The sequence below is a fragment of the Chelonia mydas genome, chromosome 5 (assembly GCF_015237465.2).
Source record: "Chelonia mydas isolate rCheMyd1 chromosome 5, rCheMyd1.pri.v2, whole genome shotgun sequence".
Lineage (NCBI taxonomy): Eukaryota > Metazoa > Chordata > Testudines > Cheloniidae > Chelonia > Chelonia mydas.
In genome coordinates this window covers 101,842,475-101,860,733 of record NC_051245.2, presented here as the reverse complement: position 1 = coordinate 101,860,733, position 18,259 = coordinate 101,842,475, and the positions used below count along the sequence as shown (strand labels likewise).

At 39.3% G+C, this 18,259-nt stretch overlaps 1 protein-coding gene across 25 annotated transcripts in view; it reads right to left on the bottom strand.

Moving 5' to 3' along the window:
* KDM4C (lysine demethylase 4C) overlaps positions 1-18,259 on the bottom strand; it is a 446,017-nt gene that overhangs the window by 155,939 nt on the left and 271,819 nt on the right. The window lies entirely within an intron of this gene.

Sequence of the window (18,259 nt, the reverse complement as noted above, 5' to 3'; positions counted from 1 at the left end):
AGGATTTCTTAACTGGGATGGAAGGAAGGAAGGAGAGCGCTCTCTTCTCAATGGAGACTTGCAAGGCACAGCCACCAGTTCTGCCTATCAGGAACATCCTTTAACCAATCACAAAGAAACAGGATTTAGTGGGTTGAAAAGATAATGATGAACCCTTTTCAAGCCAGACTGAGACTGCAAGACAGAAATAATTCCTTGGGCAGCATGGCAAACTAGTCTAACTCCCTTCAAGAAGCTGCTTACTAATAGGTGTCTGGTCAGGAATGATGTAGAAAATGGGGTCCTGGGACAGGAGACTTGGAGTAAAATCCTGTTCCCATTGAAGTCAATAGCAAGACTCCCGCTGACTTCAACAGGGCCGGGAATTCACCGTGGTGTTGATTTAATGGGTCCTCCAGGACTAAATTGGTGGAGACACACCGTGTGACCTTCCACATGGATGGCAATGATCTCTTTAGGATCCCTGGATGGCATAGGTATGGGGGGTAGAACTCCCTGTTCAGTCTGTGAAGGGGAACCTGTTTCCCAGCCTCAGTAAAAATTTGCTAGAAAACTCTGCAAAGATAATGTTGTGGAATTTTGTCCCTTCCTCCTGCAGGTTTCTGTGCAGAAGAACATATCAGTCAAACTAGTTATTACTAGTAAACCACCCCAGGTGCAAAGAGCAAAAAATCAGGAAAGATGGCTGCTGGGAAGAATATTTTACCCTGTGGCAAAGTTTCTCTCTGAAGTGATCCCCTTCCACATACACACACGCATATACCCATGATTAAAAATTATCTCAGTGGTTCTTGAGGACATGAAATTTCTATGTAGTCAGATGAATGGTGACTGTGAGGTCTCTGAGATGGGAATTTTTAGAAAAATGGAAGGATAGGTAGGTATCCATTACGGATACTGAAAACCCTGGGAGAGAGGAAAGAGCAGAGACCTTTGAAAAGTCATTGAACACAATTTAAAGAGGAAGAGAATAGACAGTTCTACAGTGTGGTGTTCATTTTTAACAATGTATTTATGAAGATTAGTTTCTTTCAGAAGAAAACTTCAACAATATAGAAGAGTTTAAGTAAGCTGGATCACCACATTCCTTCAGCCCATGACTGCCTTCACCAGTTTATTTACAATGTTATACACTGCTATTAAAAAACAACTCTTCAAGAAACATTTGCCAGCAATGTACATACAGCAGACTTGAGAAAAACAGGAAATGCGTGTGAACAGCAGTTTCCAAACCTAAATTCAGTTTGCAGATGGCTATTGGGTGACATGCAGGTACAAAGTGTACAGTTAACAATGTAGTAATAGTTAGACAAATTAAGATTTCCAGAATACAGAATCCACCTTGTACCAAAAGTTCCACCATAATTTTTTTAAGTTAGAAGAGTTCTGTTGAGCATATTTGCAATACCCAAGAATCTTGAAATAAAATATATTGTTCCCGGCCATGACCACACCTCTCAGTGTTGTCATTTTTAATATGACAGGCATAGATTATTATTTCTTATATTGCCAATATAGCAGAAGTCAATGAGTTAATGTCTCCTGCACTTTGCTCTCTGGCAATTCCCTAACACTTTTTCTGGTGGAGGATTTACATCTACCCCCTTTTACATACTCTGTCACAAAGTTTCTCAAACCTCTGTTCTTGGCCCCTTTCTCTTCTTTATTGACCTTTTCCTTATAAAACAACCTCATTGCTAGCTTCATCCTTCTTATGTTCAATGGCTATTAGCCAGGATGGGCAGAGATGGTCTTCCCAATCTCTGTTTGCCAGAAGCTGGGAATGGGCAACAGGGGATGGATCACTTGATGATTACCTGTTCTGTTCATTCCCTCTGGGGCAACTGGCATTGGCCACTGTTGGAAGACAGGATACTGGGCTAGATGGACCTTTGGTCTGACCTAGTATGGCCATTCTTATGTTCTTGCTAATTTCTCTCCAGAACTAAACTTCTCCCCCAACTCACTTTTGAACCTATATATTGTCATTATTTTTAATATTTATATTAAAATTGCACTTTCAGACAGAATTAGAGAGCCATTGAGCTAAGCATTCTACAAACTCAGAGGTAGACACAATCCCTGCCCTGAGGAGTTTACAATCTATATCTTCCAGAAATGGGCACAGTGCTGGGAACTGTTGACCAGATTCTCAGCTGGCGTAAAAGGAGATAGCTCCATTTAAGCCAATGGTGTTTTGCCCATTTACACCAGCTCAGCATAGAAAAAAAAATATTGTTCTTGAGAAAATCCCACAAAAAAACTGGCTATTAAGGCATTTTTTTTCACATTTCTTGATGGCATTTAGAAACCCTGAGATGTTTCTCTCTTTCCTCAGATACGATAATTTGACGCAGCAAATCCCGTAGTTCTGATACAGTCAAAACTCTTACTGATGTCAACTGATTACCTGTGTAAGGATTGCAAGATTGACCCACTAATGGTGCCTCATGGAAAACTTTGAAAAGCATTTCTGCAATTTATCCAGTATGTCAGACTTGCTGCTCAATTCTTTAGTGATCCATTTTTTGATTACCGACTACATCAACAAAGAACCTCTCTATTCCTTAACGGTTCATCTGTTCTTGTTGCTTATTCCCCATCTGATATCATAATACTCTATTTCAGACATTGTAATTATTTCCATAGCAACTAATGACGATGTCACCAAGTGAGGCTACACTTACAAAGGAAATGAGCTGCAGGAACAGATGATTCTTTAATGGAAAAATACTTTCACACAAAAATCTGCTCAGGAGTAGACCTAAATGCTTCACTTCGAGAATACACATTATACACTGGTATCCAGATTTTTTAACAACAGAAACTTGGTTATCTGGTTCACATTCTTATGAACAGCTTTCTGTTCTCCCAGTCCTGGTCGGCTCAGCAGAACATCAGCAGATAAGACTCTATGGATGGAGTCTAACAGCATATAAAGTCGTATGTGCTCACATCCTGATATGGGGAGGAAGCTATGCGAGGGGAACTGGCCAACAGACTTAAGATCGTGTTCAAAGTCCTCTGATCTGGGAAATATAGCATAATGTTTCCCTATTCCGACTGCAGAAAGTATTTCCTGGGCTGGCTCCCCTGACTGTGCGCTGAAGTCTTTATTCACTGGAACATGACTGCAGTACAGAAAGTAGTTATGTGAAGTCAAATCTTGGGATAATGAATCTGACCTTCTAATAAGCAAGAGTTTCACTTATCTGATGCTCAGATAAGCAAAGTTTGACTGTGGATTTTTTTTTTAAATTTCTATGAGCTGTCACTAAGGTAAGTGAACATTAAGTACCTTAACTATTTGCTAGCATTATATCAATGTTGGTAAAAAACCTACTAATTCATGGGGTGCAATTAAAAAATTAAGCTAAACAAAAAGAAGTCATTCTTAAACCGAACGAATAGTGTCTACACACAACCTTGCGCCAGCTTAACTAAGCTGCTTTTAAAACAAACCTTTAGTTAAGCCAGTGCAAGTTTGCATGTTGATAAGGCCTAGAAGAAGTCAGCTAGTACCAACCGAACACAGCCAGGAAATTAACTGAACAAAATTAAACATCACACGATTTCTACAAACTGAACATTTTACACTAGCATCCTTGCCAAGTTCAAAATATGATTGTAAGGAGCAGGCACAGAGTAGTCTCATGTCAAGCCAGCACTTCCCTTTATATGCTTTCCAAGTGCAATAGCAACAGTCACTTATATAACAGCCTTTCATCCATGGATCTCAAAAGCCTTTACAAACATTAATTAAGCTCAGAACACCCCTATAAAATGGGTAGCAGTATTAGTGCTCTGCGTCTCTTACAAAGTTTGGTTTACTAAGTGAACTCCAACGTTTTCATTGCAGGACATTAGAATGAAGCAGTTCATTTCAAGTCTCTTGAAAGGAGAAAAAGAAGAGGCAAAAAGTTTTGAAATTCAGCTAACTTGAACTGGGCTCTGAGTTCAAGGTTCAGAGTATTCACAAACTTCATTCCACGCTGGTGAACACGGGCTGAGGTGGTTCATGCAGCTGGTGAACCTCCTTTTCTCATAGTCTGTTTGAGAAATAGACCCTCACCCTCAACTATTCCCAGAACCCCAAATGAAGACCAGCTCCCCTAGTTATTCACAGAACCCTTTATTCACTGAAATCTGACTGCAGCACATAGACTATATGTGCAGCCAAGTATGGGTAGGGATAAGTATGACAGGAACAGCTGGAAATTGACCAAGCCTAAACAGGTAACAGACTGCAACCATATCATAATTTGGAGGGCACCTGACAGAACATTGAAGTGTCTTAGAGGCAGATCTCCTAGTGAACAAATCTTTACTGAACTCGGAGCAACAGAAGACTGAGGTGAGACTCTGAAAGCCGAGTTAGGTTGGTCCAAAGCTGCCCCAATGAAAGAGGCTACCACCTGAAGGAAATGCAGTTACAGTGGGGAAGACGTTCCTACCAAAGAAATCACTGAAGCACTTATCCCAACAGGGCCCTAGCCTTGCACATTGACAGAGGCATTTCACCCAGGTGGGTAAATTCAGAACAGACTCCTACCAGCCGGGACATAGCTTGAAATGGGCGGGAGATCACAGCCCTCCTAGAAAATAGGACTCTAGAGGGTTCTGTAGGAAATGCAGGCACCACCAACGCAAGTTCAGAGTTTCTCAGAGAGACTGAGGAAGAAAGCAGGAGCAGAGATGTTGTCTTCAGCTAGGCGGCATCCCTCTCATCCAGTCATCCAGCCTGAGCGCCTACTGATGGGAGGATGTAGCTTACTATTCTGGAGGCAGTAAGGCTTAATGTATCAGCTCTGAGGCTCCCAAGAGGTCTAGTGGGCAGGGAAAGCTCAGCATGCTTCCGAGAACTGCTGTGCCTTAACTCACTTGTCATAAACATACAGCTAAGGGTAGCACACAATCCCTCCTTTACCAGTAAGGGGTTAAAAAGCTCAAATAACCTGGTTGGCACCTGACCAAAAGGAGCAATAAGGAAAGAAGATCCTTTCAAATCTGTGGGGGGGAGGTTTTGTTTGTGCTCTCTTTGTTGCGCTCTCTCAGGACAGAAAGAGGGACTAGGCAGGAAAAAACCTCTTCTAAAACCCTACCTGAAATAAGCATCTAAGTTTACAAAAATTGTAAGTAAAGCAAGGAAATGCGTTAGATTATCTTTTGTTTTAGCTTGTGAATATTCCCTATGCTAAGAAGGAGGTTTGTTCCTGTGTTTTGTAACTTTAAAGTTTTGCCTAGAGGGGAATCCTCTGTGTTATAAATCTTATTACCCTGTAAAATTACCTTCCATCCTGATTTTACAGAGGTGCTTCTTTTACTTTTTTCTTTATAATACTATTCTGCTTTTAAGACCCTGATTGGTTTTTAGTGTCCTAAAAACCCAAGGGTCTGGTCTGTGCTCACCTTGTTTATCTATTTGTTTGGTATATTATTCTCAAGCCTCCACAGGAAAGGGGGTGAAGGGGCCTGGGGGGATATTTTAGGGAAACAGGAACTCCAAGTGGTCCTTTTCCTGAATCTTTGTCTAACTCACTTGGTGGTGGCAGTAATACCGCCCAAGGACAAGGAAAAATTTGTGCCTTGGGGAAGTTTTTAACCTAAGCCGGTAGAAATAAGCTTAGGGGGTCTTTCATGCGGGTCCCCACATCTGCACCCCAGAGTTCAGAGTGAGGAGGGAACCCTGACATCACTTCTCTACACTCTCTTGGCAGGCCTTCCAGGTAGGAAGTACATTTCCTATGTTAATTGGAGAGCTGTCCTTCTAATTTTCAAGTTTAAGTTCCTGTTTATGCACACAAATTTGGGTTTTGCATGTACATATCTCAAAATGTGCGCACACAACTTAAGAAGCTGGTTCGACACCTGGTTGAGAGTTTGACCCTAGCTGAGTGTTCAGTGGAGTAATTGTGTAACTCTCAAGGAGTTGTTCTAGTCTGCGTATGAGATGTTTGTGTGAAACACACATTAAGTGGTCTGAGAGTGACCATATATCAGACATCTGAAATGGTTGCCTTAATTTGAGGAAAGAAAATTTGCTCTTAAGTTGAGAACTTGCATTCCAAATCAGAGAAATATTTCCTGATTGAGTTTTAAACCTTCAAAGTTGGCGTTTACACTGGAATGCTGGAAGAGCTTTTACTGAGCTGTAATGGGCACGTTATGATATGTTTGCTACTTGCATTCAACTAGTGTTAGCGAAAGAAAAACTGTAATACTAACAGTATTAGTTCCAGATTTAACATGGTTGTGAAATGCTTAGATGATAAATTGATATCATCTTAGTATTAATGGAGTACCATTTCTGGCCATTATAGTTTTCTAATGCTACTGTGAGCTTAACAGCTCAGCACTTTAAGAAGTACATTTTCTGTCTCTGAGCATCTGGTCTTTTTGTTTGTGCTTTCACGAGTACATTGTATGCTTTTTGTAATTCCACCTACATTTCTGGCTGTGTATTGCACAACATTTCCTCACGAAACAGTAAAATGAATGGACCACTATCTTCCAAAACATTTATTAATTGGATTATGTGGGCATTAAAGGAGATTTTTCTTTATTAATGAACCTTTTATTCATTTAATAAATCCTTCATTACATCCCACAAGCCAGACAGAGGACTGGATTCCCAATATTCAGAGGCACTTTTATGTTGCTGTAAGTGACATCTCATTATCTGTGCTGCCTGGAAACTGGTACAGGTTATGGCAAGGTTAAGTATTTTGTTTCCCAGGGAAACATGGCACATACAATTTATTTCCAAAAGAGAAGTATTAACATGCCATGAAATAATTAATAACTTCATATAAATTAATAAATGTTACCAAAGGATACATCCTGTTTTATCAGAGTTCAGACTTACTGGTACTGATACTATACTAGCATTAACAGTGCCAAAACTCCATACCATTTGCTAGATAATACACTCAAGCCAGAAACTGAACCTCAGATAGGATAAATTAATGTATATAATATAATTAATGACATACCACCTTTACTTTTGCAAATACATACTTGATGCTCTATCATCTTATTTGTCTCAGGGAGGAAGAAATTTTTTTTTTCTTTACTACCTAGACAAAATAGGAAAAATAAGGACCAGGACTTCTTTTAGGACAAAGGAAAACCTCTTTTAAAACAAACAACATATAAACAGTTACTGTGTTGCAGTCCAAATAACTAAAAAGTGAATAATACATTAATGAAAGCAATCCTTGTTTTCACAAGTGTTTTTTGTTATAAAAGTTTGTGGTAACTTATTTCAGCACTCAATATTATCTATTTTGAACAAATTTTGCTTACTAAGTTAAAGTGAAATTCTCAGAAGGAAAACATTTGGGCCATTTACAGAATGGGCTGTTGCCAGTACTTGCTGATCTAACCTAGCAGATGTGAAAAGCCATAGACTCTAATACAGTACAATTTTCTTTTGCCAATCTCAACAATGATTTTGCTGCTTGGGGTTATGTTCCACTGATGTTTTCTGGCTGTGTACAGCACCATTCTCTGCTATGAAGAGCATAGCAGCATCTGTTATTTTTCAGGTACTTGAGCATAATCTCAACCCTGGGAGGCATTACATGTAGTTTCAAATGTCCTGAAAGGAATTTAAAAAAAATCGATTCACTCAGTTAGAAAAAAAGTTGCAACTTTGAAACTTCGCTGTTGCTGTATTATTTCTACAAACTAGATTTCAGAAATTGTTTCATTTTTTCAGCGAAGAATGCAATAGGATAAAAAATGCATAGGATAAAATGCATAGGATAAAAAAAGGTTAATTTTGTGAATATCTCATAACAACAGTTCTGTAAAGTCTGGGTAATTTATTTGGTGAGTAAGTCTGATTACTGAAGTACAATTAAGTTCCATGGTTCTCATAAAAGTTGGACATGAGGAGAGACAAACTGAATCAGCATATTAAAGTCTAAACCTAAGAGCTCCTAGAACAAATTAGTTTTAGATTAGAAGGGAAACTAACTAGGTCCATTTATAAAGATTAGTAAAATATCACAAAACACATGACTCATCAGTCCTATCTCAAAATATTTTAATGACATTTAAAAGATTATGTAAATAACTAGAGTTTCACTTAAATGTCACAAAAACAATTAGTAAAGAACAATTTTACATCATTTTAACATTTATTCAGAGAAGGGTAAGTTAATTATACCCTATGTGGCTTGGCTGCAGGACTGTATACCTTATACACTCAAAAACTCCCAGAAAGAGAACTGAGGGCTCGAAGCATGCATAAGCACTTATGTTACAGACTAATCTAACAGGAATAGAGCATGTTGACATTCTAAACCTCTGTTTTATTCTGCTTAATGACTCATTACAAAAAGCATATTTCTATTTCATAACATGAATGGCAAAAATCCCAGCTAAAGACACAGATTTAGGGCCCAATCCTGAATTCTTTGAATTCCCACCAAAAGCCAGTAGTTTTGTATGTACAAGGAATACAGGACTGGGCTCAAAAAGTTAAGACAAAACTTTCAGAAATGTTCACTATTTTTGGGTACCCAACCCAATAATCACCTGAGTTTCAGTAGTATTATGTACCTGCAGCTCCCACTGATTTCAACTGAAGTTGAATCATCGCTTCTGAAAATCAGGCCCAAGATGTCTCCAGTTGGATGCCCATATACTGAAGCACCCACAATTCAAATGTGGGCCTAAACGCTCCGTGGTTTACAATGGAAGACAATGCACCAGTGTACCCCCTCATATTTGCTATCACTGCCCACAGGAACCATGAAACTGTGGGCAAATGTTAGAATCTTTCAAAAAAGATAGAAATTGTATCAATTCCTGTGATATCCTCTGTCTTTACAAGGTGGATTGCCCCTGTAAAATGAGGGACATTTCAAACTAGTACAATTTTTTAAGACCACCCACTGTCTTTAACTCAAAGGAGATGAGAATTAAAACAAAAGAAATTACTGAATGCTCAAACAGACATTTAAGAAAAATTCAGCAGACGTGCAAACAAAAGAAAAAAAAAGGCATGACAGGACAGATCAGCAAGCTAAAATAGGCTGATTTGTTCTTATTTCTAAAAGCTTTAATTCACAGAGGTAATGCCCTCCATTTACTAATTACCAGCTGCTCCTTGCACTCCTCATGCACTTCTATAACCTTTTACTACTTACAGGCCAAAACTGCATGGTAACATAAATTGCTCCCAGTCATTGTACTTATACACATACTATTTTGAAGATTTGGTCCATAGTTAAAAATTAAATTAAACAGCCATTCAAATTCATTTTTATTATTTTTACACACACACACACACACACACACAAAATCAAATTCCACTCACTGTTATACTTATGCAACATCTATGGGCTTGTCTATACAAAGAACTAGTCCACAGCAAGCTGGAATGTAAATCTATACCATACTAATTTGCCATCGACAAACTGGTTGTGTGGTCCCGGGTACCATGCACTAAAAGTTCTGTAGTGCTCTTTGAACTACTCCCATTTGAAACATGAGTAAACCAAAGTAGCTTAGTAGCTTGCCACACATTAACTCTCCAGATAGACCCTATGACTTTAATAGGGTTGCATAAGTGTAAAGGAGCAGAAACTGGACTATTAAAATATTGAATGTAATATATTTTTGTATGTACATTTACTACACATACATAGAAACGAGATACTACAGGTTTGAGGCCTGACTCCTCATTCCATTACACCAATGTGATTTCATGGTGTAAAATTGATGTATAGAAGTGGTAAATAAGGCCTTTTATGTTTCAGCAAGATATGTGACCTATTCCATACAGAGGGGAATAAGCAAGATTTCATTTACTTATTTTTATTTCTTCAACATTAAGATAATCTGAAGTTCTGGGCACAAAAACAAAGTAATAAAACATATACAATTCACTATGGAGAGAGCCCAATCACCACATCTACTGGAGACAGTGGACAGGGCTTATATTTTTAGTGTAAGCTTAGTAGGTATAATCTATTTAGATGATGTCTATGGTTATTTTTTTTCAAATGTCTTTCTGATTTCAAGAAATGTTATATATTAATGAACATTCTAATTATTATGATTTTCTAAGCCACTCTACAAAGTTTGTCCAACTTATGACCACAAATGTACATATGGAGGCTTAGCAAAAGTGAAAAATAGTGAAATCTTGTAGAAACCTAGCATTTCTCACCTAGCAACAAAAGGGAACTCTGAGATATGTCAGGCTTACCTGTTACGGTGTATATCCTATTTACTCCAGAAACTAAAATGCATTCTCACTGATGAAACTGTCTAATGTACCATCCAATTAAAATAAATATTTATATAGCATCATTTTAACCTTTAAATTGCTTTAAAAACATTACAGACCAAATTCACCAGCATACTGCAGCTGCTTTTTGCCATTCCAGTGATGCAAAGCAGTTCTAAGCCTAGTAAACTGAGTTTATGGCTGCTTTCCATCCCCAGAGCAGCACAAAGCATCTGAACAACAGCAGTGAATCTGCTCTAAGTAAATAATCAATCTCTGCATAACCAATGTTGGGCAAAGTACATATTCAATTTTAAGGGCTGGCAGTACTCTCATGCTTACAGTCAATAATGTGCTTAAGTGCTTTGCTGAATCAGGGCCTTGGGTAGCTAAGTATTATAATCATTTTATAGACGGGAAAACAGAAGTAGAGAAATTCAAGTGGCTTGCCCAAATTCACATGGTGAGTCAAGGTCTGTTGGGATTGTAACTCAGAAGTTTCACGCTCCCAGTTCCCTGCACAGATCACGAGAACCTGTATCTCTTAAATGCTTCATTAATACTGTACAAGTACTGGACAACAACTGCACTCAACTTTTTTAAGTGATCAGCTTTTGGAGTTTAACCTTTTGTGCATTATCAGAGAGATAGTATCACAAACAGAATGATACTTAATTAAGAGAACATTTTGGTACAATAACATCAGTGTTATAATTGAGTGTCTTACTGTGCAGATGGTCTGTATAGCAGTTACAGATTTTGGCAGACAAAGAATGATAATTCAAGAAATTCACTCTAATTTAAAAACAATAATTACTAGGATACCTTTTCATGATCATATACTGTGGGATATTGTGTATCCATACTCCAGTAAACTAATCCTTCATAAAAGTAAGTCATACATTTTCCATTTTCTCTTTGGACTGTAATTACAAAACCAGAAACTAGTCTGTGGAAGACAATCTTACAGAGGAGACATCTGGCTCCTTGGCAAACTTCATATCCAATTTGCCTGGTGACTCTGTAGCTACTCCTGGAAAGGCTGCTGAGAAGTAGTGCTAATACAGCAGGAATGCCATTTTCATTTTGGCTTACTTTTAATCATAGGGAATTTGCACATGACTGTATATCTGAGACTATGGTTCTGTATCATTGTTTTGTGAGACAAAATATATCTTCTTTATACAAATTTTCAAAGGATCTATGAAAATTGCAACAAAACAGGTTTCATTAGCAGTTAATGAGTTTTAATGAACACAAAAAGCTAGGATATTAAGGCTGCGTGTCTGTTACGGAGGTCATGGAAATAACGGATTCTGTGATTTTCTGCGACTGCTGTGACTTCTGCAGCAGCCAGTGTGGCTGACCCCAGAGCCAGCTACTCAGGCGGGGAGCAGCCGTACAGCCAGCCGCACCAGCTACTGCTTGGGCGGCCCCAGGCAGCTGGCCTCAAGAAAGCGCATGAGCAGTGGTAGGTGCAGCTGGCCCCAAGGACTGCCTGAACTGTGGCCAGTGGGGCTGGCCCTGGGGGTCCCCCAGAGCAGCAGCGCTGCAGAGGCCCCTCAGAGGCTTCCCCCAGCTAAGACTTAGTCAGGAGTATTTGCAGTAAAGGTCATGGACAGGTCATGGGCCAAGAATATTTGTTTATTGCCCATGATCTGTACATGACTTTTACTAAAAAATACACATGACTAAATCGCAGCCTTAAGCATAATCCAGTGGACAGGGCACCACATGGGGAGTCAGAAGATCTGGGTTCTATTCCCAAATTTGCTACTCACTCAGTGAGTGACATTGGGTCTAGCCACTTATGCCAAAACCTTCCTATATGATCACTAATTTTTGGGTGCCCAACTTAAGACACAGAGTTTATCTTACAATGGTGTTGAGCACCCACAGCTCCCAAATGACTTCAGTCAGAATGATCAGGTCTTATCTCTGAAGATCAGCCTCTAGGTGTTAAATATTGATCAAATTTTGGAAAAATTTGGCCTTGAGCTCTCTCTACCTCAGTATTCCAAATCACCGTTGATTTTTACTCAACTTTGTAAAGTGTTTTGAGTTCGCATGATGAAATGTGCCATATAAGGGTTAGGCTAATTTTTATTAGTCCTTTAAAATTAAGTTAAAATGTATCAGAAAAACTTTAGACTACATAAGAATGGGCAGCATATTTTCCACCTCCCTTAATGATATACAGCTATAGTTGTAACTATATAGAGCAATAATATATAGCTAGAATTGTGGTGCTTAAATATACAGTAACTCCTTGCTTAATGTAGTAGTGATGTTCCTGAAAAATGTTACTTTAAGCAAAACAATGTTAAGCAAATCCAATTTCCCTGTAAGAATTAATGTAAATAGAGAGGATTAGGCTCCAGGGAAATTTTTTTCACCAGACAAAAGACTAACTCTTTCTCTCTGTGTGTGTGTGTGTATGTGTATATATATATATATATATATACACATATACACATACACACATATATACACAGTATAAGTTTTAAACGAACAATTTAATACTGTACACAGCAATGATGATTGTGAAGCTTGGTTGAGGTGGTGAAGTCAGGGTGGAAGAGGGTGGGATAGTTCCCAGGGAATGCCTTACTGCTAAATGATGAACTAGCATTCAGCTGAGCCCTCAAGGGTTAACACATTGTTGTTAACGTAGCTTCACACTCTACAAGGAAGCACGAATGGAGGGAGGGGAGACAGCATGGCAGAGAGAAACAGAGACACACACCGTGTGTGTGAGAAAGAGGCATTGCCCCTTTAAGTATGCTGACCCCACTCTAAGTATGCTGCCTTTTAGATCAGCAAGTTGAGACAGCAACTGCTGCCAGCAAAATCCCTCCGTCCTGAGCCCTGTCGTGTCGTCATCTTCCCCCACCCCACTCTGTGGAGATGGGGTAAAGGAGCGGGTGGCAGGAGCAGGGAAGGGGGACACCCTGATATTAGCACCCCTCTTCCCCCACCCCTGCCCCGCACAGGGAGCAGCTCCAAGGCAGAGAGCAGGAGCAGCACATGGCAGTGGGGGGTGGGACAGCTGAACTACCGGCAATTGATAGTCCGCGGGGCTGCTGCTGCACAGGGAATTTAGGGGAGCGGGGAGCTGATGGGGGGCTGCCGGTCCGCCCTGGTTGCAAGCCCCTACCAGCTAGCTCCAACGGGCTGTTCTTTCTGCAAGCAGTGGACAAAGCAGGTGGCTGCCAAACTACGTTATAAGGGAGCATTGCACAACTTTAAATGAGCATGTTCTCTAATTGATCAGCAAAGTAACAACAAAACAATGTTAGCTGGGATGACGTTAAGTGACGAGTTACTGTACTGTCAAAGCAGCATGTAGAAGTGTGCAGAATACCTGCTCTATATTTGAGTACTCAAACTATGGAATAGCAAAAATGAAACAAAAACAAAATGCCATAATCAGTTGTTTAAAACCAAGAGCCTACCACCCTGCAATACAATATGCTAATACAAAATATATTAATGCTAATGGTGGCAAAAATAGATAGGCCTGTGTCAAAAGGTTAATGGCTTTCCCACCTCCCCTGCGAAAGTAATGCAAGGAAGAGCAAAGTTAAGTGGTACTTTCATAGACCAAACAAGGAATAAGGATTTTGAACTAGAATTTAGCAATTTAGGTTTCATGGTCAGACACTCTATAGCTGCATCTTCACATATGATTTTACCTTCCATTCAACTTGCTTAACCTGCTTATGACATTAATGATTATATCTTATATGACCTGAATACCAGCTGCTGTTCAGTACATTTCACATGCTGTTGTGACTGAATACAAAAAAAGGCAAAGGAAGCTGTGATTTATATTGCTATATTATATAAATACTATAGCTATAAAACTAGCAATTTTCCCCTAATTATATCAAACTCTTGTTCAAGCTGCTCTTTCTAGTCACAATAGCCTTTTTCCCCCTCTGTCCTCATATCTTACAGTCAAAGTCAGCAAACTAAATTTGGACTCACAAATGCTATTGAAAATGTTAGAAACATTACAGAAGAAACATGCTAACTCAAACTGTAAACTATTAGCGCAATGAAAAATTTAGTCAAAAACAGATTCTAATGCTTTATGCCCAAATAATGCAGGAAAACAATCTCTGGGGCCAACCAATAAGCATCCATAGTTAATCTACTTACTATTTCTGCTGAATTTGCATTTTATTGCTTAAATGAGCAGAAATATGACTGCATTCAATATAAAAGTATATTACCACAAGCTAATAAGCCTGAATTGAACATAAGACTAGGAATCATTATGCAAAAATTATTAACACTTGAAGTGTGACATGCAGTTCATACTGTACTGCTCCACTTATTTTTCAAATCTGGCAGCGTGAGCAGCATTTTCTGGTTTTGATTCCCCAGTCCCATCTATTCTTCATTGCTATTCTTCCTTTAGGCATTAATTCCATCAAAATAAGCATAACAAGGAAAGACAGACTACAGAGAGACAGATTTTCTTTTAAAAAATGGATTTACATTGAAATGTGTACAAACAATTCTGCAAGGAAACCAAGGATGAAGAGAACTCATGAAAGAACAATTGTTATAATAATGGAATCCCTAAAAATACCTAAGCCAGCCCCGATGCTGCAGATAACTTATTGGAGAAAATGCCCCAGGTCATAATGAAATCAGAGTTAGTATTTACAGTAGTAAAAACAAAATACAAAAGTCTCATTTAAAACACAACTTACAAGTAATCCTATGAACAAAAAGCTGAAATTCTGCCAGGGGCAGATGGGACACGTCTTCCTCCAGTCATTATGCAGCTTAGAAAATATGGTGAAATTCCAATGAATAGCTGCTCAAGTGTCAGATAATGTATTAATTTTGCCATTAGCTCTTGAAGATAACTTTCTCTCCCCCTTCATCCCTAACTACTGTAGGTTCTTAGACTGCTCATCACCATAGAATCAGAGGGTCTTCCGGACGTGTTAAAGTGAACGTAAGATATCTTTTTCTCTGTTCCCCTGTATTGTGGGTTTGTTTCCGTATGTAATTTTGTTGGAGACAGAAAAATTAAGACATAAACCACACATCTAGCATGCACTGCCTCTTTTAAAAATGATAGGTGAACTCAGGAGTTATAGTAGCAAATGACTATTAATACTAGACAACTAAAAAAACAAACAAACCTAGTTCAGGCATGGGCAAGTTTTCCCACATGGGTCTGCTGATACCTCTTTCAGTTCACACCAGAAGTATACCTGCAATTCCAGTTCAGAGGTGGTTCTTAGACACACACTCAGACTTTAAAGTCCAGAACGGATCATCATGATCATCTAGTCTGACCTCCTCCACATTGCAGGGAACAGAACCTTACCCACCCACTCCTGTAATAGACCCATAGCCTCTGGCTGAGTTACTGAAGTCCTCAAAATGTTATTTAAAGACTTCAAGTTAGAGAAAATCCACCATTTATGCTTGTTTAAACCTGAAAGTGACCTGTGCCCCATGCTGCAGAGGAAGGCGAAAAACTCACAGGGTCTCTGCCAATCTGACCCAGGAGAAAATTCCTTCCTGACTCCAAATATGGCGATCACTTAGGCCCTGAGCATGCAGGCAAGGCCCAACAGCCAGACACATGGGAAAGAATTCTCTGTAATAACTTAGAGCCCTCGCCCACCTAGCGTCCCATCACCAGCCGTTGGAGATATTTGCTATTATCCAATGCCACTGTAGGCAGTCTCATCATACCATCCCCTCCATACACGTAGCAAGTTCAGTCTTGAAGCCAGTTAAGTTTTTTGCCCCTGCTGCTCCTCTGGGAAAGCTGTTCCAGAACTTCACTCCTCTGATGGTTAGAAACCATCATCTAATTTCAAGCCTAAATTTATTGATGGCCAGTTTACGTCTATTTGGTCTTGTGTCAACACTGGCGCTTAACTTAAATAACTCCTCCCCATTCCCTGGCATTTATCCCTCTGATGTATTTATAGAGAGCAATCGTATATTCCCTCAGCCTTCTCTTGCTTAGGCTAAATAAACCAAGTTCTTTGAGTCTCCTCTCATAAGGTAGATTTTCCATTTCTCTGATCATCCTAGTAGTCCTTCTCTGCACCTGTTCCAGTTTGAATTCATTGTTCTTAAACATGAGAGACCAGAATTGCACATGGTATTCCAGATGATGTCTCACCAGTGCCTTGTATAATGGAACTAACACTTCCCTGTCTCTACTGGAAATACCTTGCCTGATGCACCTTAGGACTGCATTAGTCTTTTTCATGGCTGCTTCACATTGGCAACTCATAGTCATCCTGTGATCAACCAATACACATTGGTCTTTCTCCTCCTCTGTTGCTTCCAACTGATAAGTCCCCAGTTTACAGCAGAAGTTCTTGTTGTTAGTCCCTAAATGCATGACCTTGCACTTTGCACTATTAAATTTCATCCCATTTCTATTACTCGAGTATTCAATGTCATCCAGATCTATCCGGTCCTCCTTCATATTAACAATACCTCCCAACTTCTGAACAAAGGCTGCCAATCATACAGATTTTTGTCAAAACTAGTATTTGTTTGATTGTGTGAATACGCATCTCCTAGGGACTAAGATGACCCTGATCAAACACAGAATTTGAATCTAAGTAGACTCCAAAGGTAAATGGTAAGTTCATATGTGAAGTAAATAAACCAATCCATTTTCAAGTGGACTGGTGTCCAAATCACAAAATCCTAATAGTATCTGACACCCTAGTGGGTAGTATCAACACAGAGGACAAGGACTGAATGGGTGTAGAGACTGAACTCTTCTCTCACCCAACAGGTATTACCGCCAGAATAAGGTTGAAGGCAGAGTTGAGAAACTCATACTGCTGATGCTGGCTTGCAGCAAATAAAATACTTCAGTCTCCAGGGCTCTCAATACAGCTCCTTCTATGAACACTAATTTCGCTTAAAGATCTACAGAAAAGGGCCAGTTCATTAATTCCATTTAGCCTAATCTATTTTGTATTTCTGACACTACTTGGAAAGAAGCACATCACCAAGTATCACTAAAGCTTGCATACATCCCTTGCATGATTTTAAGTTTTAATTCATTTTAGGTTGCTGCTAATGGAGAAAGAACTGAATTGCATGCATCATAATCCACTGGGAACCTAATATTCTCATGCCCCATGCAGATGATCATTCATCACTCTGAAAGAACCCCTCAAAAATTAAACAAAACTGGAAACTTATATAACCCCAAGGAATATACCCAGCAAAAGTATAGATAGTGTGTGACAGCTGAGTCTCACACCACATATGTTAACAGGCTATGAAGTATCCAGCCTACAGTTATCCCAATGATGTAGTTATAAGAATACTCCTGTTATACCAACATTTCCTTGCCAGGAGAACACTCATCTCCCTGAACACCTGAAAAGATATCAGACTGGTCAACCCCAAAAGATCAGAAACATAAGAAATCATCTGGCAACAATAGAGTCCAGATGAAACAGCTTAAGAAAATATTAGCGCTGCCAGCTAGAAAGACCAAGAGGAACTGCTAAATCAGTATAAATAGGTGGTTTTGGAGTAAATCAAGCCCTTATTTCAGAGCTCACATTATGGTTTTTGAACACTTCAGATAGTTATCGCCTATTATAATACACCTGGCTATAAGCACAACTTAATAAAAAGGTTGTGGAAATGCCCCTTACCCCTACCTGGATCAGACCCATGACTCAACAAACTCAAGGAAGACACAGATACCAGAAAGAAAAGCAGTACTTGAGCTCCAGCTCACTATGCTCAAATAAATTTGTTAGTCTCTAAGGTGCCACAAGTACTCCTTTTCTTTTTGCGAATACAGACTAACACGGCTGCTACTCTGAAACCTGTCATTATGACAGATACCAGAGCAAATGAGTGCTGTAGAAAGGCCTAGATAGAACAGATTAGATGAGAGAGAATTAATACTAACAGCAGGTAACGCTGCAGAGGCTTTTTGGACAGTAAAAGCAGCAGTGGCTCAGAAACAAGGGGATCAGCAGATGCTGC